The sequence below is a fragment of the Heterodontus francisci genome, unplaced genomic scaffold (assembly GCF_036365525.1).
Source record: "Heterodontus francisci isolate sHetFra1 unplaced genomic scaffold, sHetFra1.hap1 HAP1_SCAFFOLD_421, whole genome shotgun sequence".
Taxonomy (NCBI): Eukaryota; Metazoa; Chordata; class Chondrichthyes; order Heterodontiformes; family Heterodontidae; genus Heterodontus; species Heterodontus francisci.
In genome coordinates, this window is record NW_027140402.1 from 5,189 (window position 1) to 14,402 (window position 9,214).

The 9,214-nt window shown below is 42.5% G+C and overlaps 1 non-coding gene across 1 annotated transcript; it reads right to left on the reverse strand.

Annotated features, from left to right (window-relative positions):
• Positions 1-469: 469 nt before the first annotated feature.
• On the reverse strand, positions 470-560 carry trnak-uuu (transfer RNA lysine (anticodon UUU)). Its single transcript is given in 2 exon segments — positions 470-504; positions 524-560. It is a non-coding gene; the product is annotated as a tRNA-Lys (tRNA).
• Positions 561-9,214: the final 8,654 nt, after the last annotated feature.

Consider the following 9,214-nt stretch of genomic DNA (forward strand, 5'->3'; position numbering starts at 1 on the left):
GCTCTCACATGCTGCAGCTGTGACACATCACCTGTCCTGTCATCCTTAAAGTGTTTCAATTAACTACTTAAATATTTTATTCAATTATTCATTTTACTGTATATTTTATTAAACTTACCACTAGTTTGTTTATTATTTTAAACGTTAGAACGAAAATGAACCTTAATCACTTACCAGATGTGCATCAAGCAGGTCGGTTCTTCCAAACCAATCAACTACCTGCTTGCGTGTGATGTCACAGCTTACCAGATCCTCACCAAACAGCTCCTTCCACTGCACCGAAGAAAGAACCAAATCCTGGATACTCACCCCAGCGGCTCTCTGATTCCCTGCTCTCACTCTCCATTGTGACGTCACTCCTCGATTTTTTTTTCCCCCTGCTCTGCTCCTCTCTCTCTCCAAGTCTGTGCTTTTGGCGCATTTCTTCATTTGTTGTTCCGTTGTGCTCTTCTGTTTCTGGTCCAAAATCTGACTCTGATGGGACTTGAACCCACAACTTTCGAATACCTTCTTAATCATTATTTAAAAGTCCAACACGCTATCCATTGCGCCACAAAGCCTCACATATTTTTATTGACATCACTAAGGCCTTTGATCTTGTCAGCAGAGACGGACTCTTCAAACTGCAATGGAACATAGGCTGCCCTCCTGTCCTCTTGGGCATCATCTCTTCTTTCCACGAGAACATGCACACTTCCATCAGTTGCAATGGAGCAACATCAGACGCTTTCAAGATCAGCAGTGGGGTAAAGCAGGGCTGCACGCTGGCGCCAACTCTCTTAGGAACAGAGGAACATAGGAGTAAGCCATTCAGCCCGTCGAGCCTGCTCTGCCATTCAATTCGATCATGGCTGATCATCTACCTCAAAGCCCCTTTCCCGTGCTATCCCCATATCCCTTGATGTCATGAGTATCAAGATTTCTATCAATTTCTGTCTTGAACATGCTCAATGATTGAGCTGCCACAGCCCTCTGGGGCACAGTATTCCAATGATTCACCACCGTCTGAGTGAAGAAATTCCACACATCTCAGTTTTAAATGGCCTACTCCTTATTCTGAGACGATGTCCTTTGGTTTTAGACTCACCAACCAGGGCAAACATCCTTTCTACATCCACACTGTCACGCCCTGTAAGAATTTTGTCAGTTTCAATCAGATCACCTCTCATTCTTCGAAATTTGAAGGAATACAGGCCCAGTTTCCTCATAAGACAATCCCACCATCCCAGGGATTAGTCTGGTGACATAAAAACAAGAAATGCTGGAACCACTCAGCAGGTCTGGCAGCATCTGTGAAAAGAGAAGCAGAGTTAACGTTTCAGGTCAGTGACCCTTCTTCTGAACTGACATATATTAGAAAAGTCACAGGTTATAAGCAAGTGAGGTGGGGGTGGGGCAAGAGATAACAAAGGAGAAGGTGTAGATTGGACAAGGCCACATAGCTGACCATCAGCAAAGGCAAACAAAATGTTAATGGTGTGTTGAAAGACAAAGCATTATTACAGATTAGGTGTTAACGGACTGAATATTGAACAGCAGCAAGTACAAACCTGAAAAAAAAAACAGCAGGTAAGCAAACTGAACAAACTGAGATGAAATGAAATAAATGCAAAAAAAAGATTCGTCTGTTGACCCTCTGTTTCACTCCCTTTTTGGCAAGTATATCCTTCATAAGATGAGGAGACTAAACTGTACACAATACTCCAGTGCGGATTCACCAAGGCTCTATACAAATGCAGCAAGACATCTTTACTCCTGTACTCATGACCCCTCGTGTGGGTACAACATACTATTTGCCTTCCTAATTGATTGCTGCACCTGCACAAGAGCTTTTAGTGTCTCAGGAACAAGGACACCCAGGTCCCTTTGGACATCGACACTTCCCAACCTCTCACCATTTAAGAAATACTCTGCCTTTCTGTTTATTCCACCAAAGCGGATAACTTCACACTTATTCACATTATATTCCATGTTCTTGCCCATTCACTTAGCCGCTCCAGGTCCCCTAGAAGCCTCTCTGCATCCTCCTCACAACTCACACTTCACCTAGCTTTGTGTCATCTGCAAACTTGGAAATATTACATTTAATCCCCACATCCAAATCATTTATATAGGTTGTTAACAGCTGTGGCTCCAACATTGATCCTTGCAGTACCCCAATAGTAACAGCCTGCCATCCTGAGGAGGACCCGTAATTCCTGCTCTCTGTTTTCGGTCTGTTAACCAATTCTCAATCCATATCAGTATATTATCCCCAAGCCTATGTGCTCTAATTTTGTTTACTCACCTCCTGTGTGGGACCTTACCAAAGGAAAATGCAAATACCACACATCCACTGGTTCTCCTTTATCTGTTCAATAGTTAACATCCTCAAAAAACTCAAGATTTTTTCAAACCTGTTTTCCTTTTCATAAATCTATGTTGACTCTGCCCAATCATATCATCATTTTCGAACTGTCTAGTTATCACATCCTTTATAATTGGCATATTCTTCTCCATGCTGCTATTGTACACTTTCAATGACTCAGATGGGGGTGTTCACCTGCACATCAGAGCGGACGACAAGCTGTTCAACTTGGCAAGACTGTGCGCCAAGACCAAAGTGGGTAAATTCCTAGTCTGTGAGTTGCTGTTTGCTGATGATGCTGTGCTGACATCCCATAATGAAGTTCAGTCACAGCAGCTTGTCGATCGGTGCTCCCTGGCCTGCAAAGAGTTTGGAATGACAATCAGCATCAGGAAGATGAAAGTTATGGGCCAGGACGCAGAGACTCCACTTTCCATCAACATCGACAACCTCACTTTGGAGGTTGTCAACAGCTTCACATACCTTCAATCAACAATCACCAGCAATCTGTCCCTTGATACTGAAATCAGCACCAGGATTGCCAATGCTGCAGCTGTCATGTCAAAGTTGAGAAAACAAGTGTGAACCGACAGCAAACTGACGGAAAATACAAAGCTCCACGTGTACTCGGCTTGTGTTCTCAGCACCATCCTTTATCGTAGAGAAGCATCAACAACTTATACAAACCAAAAAAAGCGGCTGAACAGCTTCCACCTCCACTGCCTCAGATGGATACTGGGCATCTCCTGGCAGGACAGAGTTCCGAATGTGGAAGTACACCAGCGTGCAGGGATCCGCAGCATGTTTGCCTTCTTGAGTCAGCGGTGACTCTGTTGACTGGGCCAAATGGATGACGGTCACATTGCCAAATACATGCTCTATGCTGAGCTTGCTATCAGCACGAGACCAACAGGTCAGGGAAAAAAATCAAGTCCTTTGGAGAGGTTTGAGTTAATTAAGGAGAGTGGGCATGGATTTATAAATGGGAGTTCATGCTTGACGAATCTAACTGCATTTGTTGATTAACTATCTGAGAATGCTGATGAAGGGAATGCAGTGGATGTTGTTTATATGGATGTTACGAAAGCATTATATAAAGTACCACATAAAAGGGTGGTTAACAAAATTGAGGTTCATGGATTAGGAGGGTCAGTGTCCATTTGGATAGTAAATTGTTTTAAAGACTGAAAACAGCGAGTCATATTAAATGGTTCTTGGTCAGACCGGCGGATAGTCGACAGTGGTGTTCCCCAAGGGTCAGTGCGAGAACCACTGCTTTTTTTGCTAAAGGTAAGTGACTTGGATCTTGGAATACAGAGTAGAATCTCAAAATATGCCGATAACACCAAACTTGGAGGAGTGGCAAACAGTGAGGATGATATGAACTGCCTGCAACAGGACAGTGATGGGCTAGCAGAATGGGCAGACAGGTGGCAGATGGAATTTAATAGCGACAAGTGTGAGGTGATGTATTTTGGCATAAAGAATAGGGAGAGGCAATATATACTTAATGGCACAGTTCTAAAGAGTGTGCTGGAAGAGAGGGACTTGGGGTTCATGTGCATCGATCTTTGAAGGTGGCAAGACATATTGCGAGAGTGGTTAGCAAAGCATATGGGATCTTGGGCTTTATAAATAGAGGCAGTGAGTACAAAAGCAGGGAAGTTATGCTGAACCATTATAAAACTCTGGTTAGGCCCCAATTGGAGTGTTGCTTCCAGTTCTGCTCAGCAGACTTTAGAAAGAATGTGAGGGTCCTTGAGAGGATGCAGAAGTGATTTGCCAGAATGGATCCAGGGATGGGAGATTTTAGTTACAAGGTTAGGTTGGAAAAGCTCGGATTATTCGGCCTATATCAAAGGAGATTGAGTGGAGAATTGATAGAGGTGTATAACACCTCTAGAGAACAGGCCATCCTGGACTGGGTATTGTGTAATGAGAAAGAATTAGTTAACAATCTTGTTGCGTGGGGTCCCTTGGGGAAGTGCGCCCTTAATATGATAAAATTCTTCATTAAGATGGAGAGTGAGAGAGTTGATTCCGAGACTTGGGTCCTGAATCTAAACAAAGGAAACTTTGAAGGTATGAGGCGGGAGTTGGCTATGATAGATTGGGGAATGTTACTTAAAGGGTTGACAGTGGATAGGCAATGGCTAGCATTTAAAGAGCGCATGGATGAATTACAACAATTGTTCATTCCTGTCTGTGCAAAAGTAAAACAGGAAGGGTGGCTCAACTGTGTCTTACAAAAGAAATTAAGGAAAGTATTAGATCCAAGGAGGAGAAATATAAAATGGCCACAACAAGCAGCAAACCTGAAGATTGTGAGCAGTTTGGAATTTATCAGAGGAGGACAAAAGGATTGTTGAAGAAGGGGGAAATAGAGTATGAGTGTAAGCCAGCAGAGAACATTAAAACTAACTGTAAAAGCTTCTGTAGATATGTGTGGAGAAAAAGATTATTGAAGACAAATGTGGGTCCCTTCCAGTCAGAAACGGGGGAATTTGTCATGGGGAACAAAGAAATGGCAGACCAATTAAATACATACTTTGGTTCTGTCTTCACAAAGGAGGATACAAATTACCTCCCAGAAATGTTGGGGAACATAGGGTCTAGTGAGAAGGAGGAACTCTATGAAATCAGTATTAGTAGGGAATGTTTGGGAAATTGATGGGATTGAAGGCCGATAAATCCCCAGGGCCTGATAATCTACATCCCAGAGTACTTAAGGAAGTGGCCCTTGAAATAGCAGATGCATTTCTGGTCTTTTTTCAAAATTCTGTAGACTCTGGAACAGTTCCAATGGATTGGACGGTAGTTAATGTAACTCCACTATTTAAAAAAAAGAGGCAAAAAGAAAGCAGCGAATTATATCCCAGTTAGCCTAACATCAGTCGTGGGGAAAATGCTGGAGTCCATTATAAAAGATGTAATCGCAGAGTGCAATAATAACTCGTCTCCACTCCTAGTATTTCTAAATCCCACACATTCACTATAATGTGAACAATTATTTTCTGTTGTGTCTCTCTCAGATTTGTAAACGTCACTGTATTGGAGTGAGGTGACCTCTACTGGCGGGAAGCAAGAACTGCAATCAAGCAGCAGAAACTCCATAGTCTGTCAGGGTGAAAGAAACATTGCAATGTGAGGATACAACGAAGTGGTTTGATTGGGTAGATGGAGACATGATTCCACTTGTGGTGGTGTCTGAAGCAAAGGCCAGAAATACAAAATTGTCATTAATAAAAGAAATGAGGAATTCATGAAAAATGTAGTAACGTAGTGAGTGGTTAGAATGTGGATCGAATAGAAAGTGAGATTGGATGGACAGAAGCAGTCTGAAAGGATGGCTGAAACAAAAGATGAGTGCCTTGAAACGTTAACTGTGTTTCTCTCAGCACTGATGTTGCCAGAGCTGCTGAACATTTCCAGCACTTTCTGTTTTTATTTCAGCCTTTGCAGGATGTTGCTTTGATCTGAAAAAAAAATGGATGATTGACTGGGGGGTTCCAGTGAAATTCCACAGCAGCTAAAGAAACCAAACTGATCAGTGGCTCGTTGGTCTAGGGGTATGATTCTCGCGTCGGGAGTATGGTTCATTGACATGCTAGAGATCCCGGGTTCATGTCCCGGGCGAGCCCTGGGCTTGCTGATGTTGTTAGATTAAGGTTATCTATTGGTTTCAACCTTGTAAAAGGAGGAATTGACTGCCAAACGGAGCTGGCTTGAGAACCAGACAACGAGATTCAAAGAGCTTGTCGACAAAATTGTAATTAACGAAATGTACAGATAGCCAAGTGGGAATATGAAGTTGTTGCAGTAATTGAGTCCTGACACCACAAACAACATGACTGGATTGGAATGGAATTCTTCAGTGTTTCTGTTGTTGGGCTTGCATTGACTCATCGATTTTCTTGTTTTTCACTTTGTCGATGCCTTTGAATAATTGTGGATCCTTCTTCAGAGTGTCTTCTTTCACCAGGTAGTTCTGACCTCTGATGATGTTGATCGTAATCAGCTTCAATTCGCTGATAGTTTTGGAACTGAGCAGATTTCCTTTGCTTGAGTCTACAACATGGAACTCAGTCTGACATGTGGACCCATGGGAGGATTTGAATGCCACCCCTGCGTTGGAGTTGCATCCATCCAATAAAATACCGAGTAGAAGTGACAGTTCTGTCAGTCGAACATGAGACTTTTAATGGCAGGGTTGTGAGTTTGAGTGCCATTCTGTTTTTCCCTTTTTTAAGTCTTCATGAGCAGAGAGTACAGGGAGTGTTTGAAATGAGCAAGTCTCGCTTTGATTCAGGACTCTTACCTCTCTGCAGCATCTCACTATGAAAGATTGAATTTGATCTCATTTCATTCTCAGCTCGGGGTCTGTGCGGCTCAGTGGCACTTCTGGCTGTCTCCCGCTTCACAATCCATCAGTACTGAGAAAGCAATGTGGAATATTACTCACATTTTGTGTTCTTGAATTTTTTGGAAAACTTGAATGTATGTATTATCCTCCAAAACAAGAACACCAATAGACTGTTCATGTAGGGCTGAAATAGCTCAGTTGGGAGAGCGTTAGACTGAAGATCTAAAAGTCCTGGGTTTCAGCACTTCCGCTTACTTATGCTTCCCTTGCCTTGGTTCTGATTTACCAGTTGCATAATTTCCTTTGAAATTATTTGCCAAGAACCAGTGGATTGAATTTGAGAAACAACACAGAGCCATTTACAGCATAGAAGGTGGTCATTTGGCCGATCACGTCCATGCAGGCGCTCCCCGGAGCAATCTAGTCAGTTCCACTCACCCGCTCGATCCCGTTCTTCCTGCAAATTTCTTTCCTTCAAGTATCCATCCAATTTCCTTTTCAAATCATTGATTGTCTCTGCTTCCATCACACTCGTGGGCCAAGTCATTACCACCCACAACATAAAAAAGTTGCACCTCATCAAGGATGGGAAATACTTACATCTTCTCTTTGCTTGTTCTCTATTTCTCTGAGAATAGACTGGCAGTCAACATGAAAGCCAACCCAAAAATCTTCGAGCAGCATGTAAATGATAAGTGGGTAGTAAGAAGTTGAGTAAGGCCTATTAGGGACAAAAAGGATAACATAAGCTGAGAGGTGCAGGGCAATGTTAATCTACTCAATGACTACTTGGTATCAGTGATGACTAAGGAAGTGGAATTTGACAAAATATCAGTAGAAGTGAAGAGAGTGGAGGCAATGGAGAGAGTACAAATTGAGAGAGGGAGGTACTTCAATGAGGTATAAAGTATAAGGGTGACCTGGTATCCATGTCAATAAGTCACTGACAGCTCACATGCAGGTGCAGCAAGCAATTAGAAAGGCTAATAGTATGTTAGCCTTTATCACAAGAGGATTTGAGTACAGGAGTAGTGAAGTCTTGCTTCAATTGTATAGAACCTTGGTTAGACCGCACTTGGAGTACTGTGTGCAGTTTTGGTCTCCTTACCTTAGGAAGGATATTATTGCCATGGAGGGAGTTCAACGAAGGTTCATCAGACTTGTTCCTGGGATGGTGGGACTGTTCGATGAAGAGAGATAGGGAAACTGGGGCTGTATTCTCTAGGGTTTCGAAGAATGAGAGGTGAACTCATTGAAACCAACAAAATACTTAAAGGACAGTCAGGGTAGATGCAGCTAAGATGTTTCCCCTGGTTGGGGAGTCGAGAACCAGTGGATGCAATTTCAAAATAAGGGGGAAGCCACTTAGGACAGAGATGTGAAAAAATGTTGTTATTCAGAGGGTTGTAAATCTTTGGAATTCTGTACCCCAGAGGGCTGTGGAAGATCAGTCATTGAGTATGCTTAAAGCAGAGATTGACAGATTTCTAAATACAAATGACATGAGGGAATATGATGAAACTGTGGGGAAAAGGACATTGAAGTGGATGATCAGCCATGATCATATTGAATGGCGGGGCAGGCTCGATGGGCTGAATGGCCGACTCCTGTTTCTATGTTCCAAACCCCACATGATCAGCGTGGCACAGCCTCAGACCGACTTGTCGGGTGGTGTAAACAGATATCACTGCTTCTGATCTTCACCAGAACGGAGAGTGAGATATAACATTGATCATCAAACAGACTGTGAGAGAATGCAACAGAATAATACACATGGAGAGACACTGTGGAATAACAAATAGATTAGATTGGAATGTTGAATTCTGATTGGAATGGATAAAACACCAGAAACAACAGATTAAATTGGGATTCTCATCACTATATTGATCTGAGCCAGAAAAGCGAAACTGATGGAAAGACGGGAAGAAGGAAGAAAAGAAAGAATGGAACTGTTCAATTTTTTTCAGTTTTTTCACTCGCCCATCAAAGCTGGATTAAAAGAAGTTGCAAATAACAGAGAATTTCACCAAAAAGGGAGATTAAACGCTGCTGAAAGCTTGGATCGAAGGATGTCCCAACAGATCACCTGTTTAACTGTCTCCTCACTGGGGGATTTCAATCAGTGAGAAATATTATTCGCTACCTTTGTTTTGTTAATGAACCCAGAACTGTCACTTGGTGTTAATATCTGTGTTCCGACTCCTTAAAAATTAAAATGTGAATTTCTCGATATTTTTGGGACACATTTCCTGCTGAAAGAACTAAGAACTCTTTTCTAATTTACTCAATACTATCTAGGCACTCATCAAGCCTCCTAAGCTAGCATCCTTGGTGCTGCTCTCTCTTCTCCCAAACCTCATCCCATGTGACTGCTGCATCATCACTCTGACAGTGGGAGGGGTTGATCCCACTGTCTTCAGCATTAACCCTTTACATCCTTATACTGCACTGTCTGTCCAAAAAAGTCAGTGGAGGGAACTTGATTTATCGAAACACCAACAGCT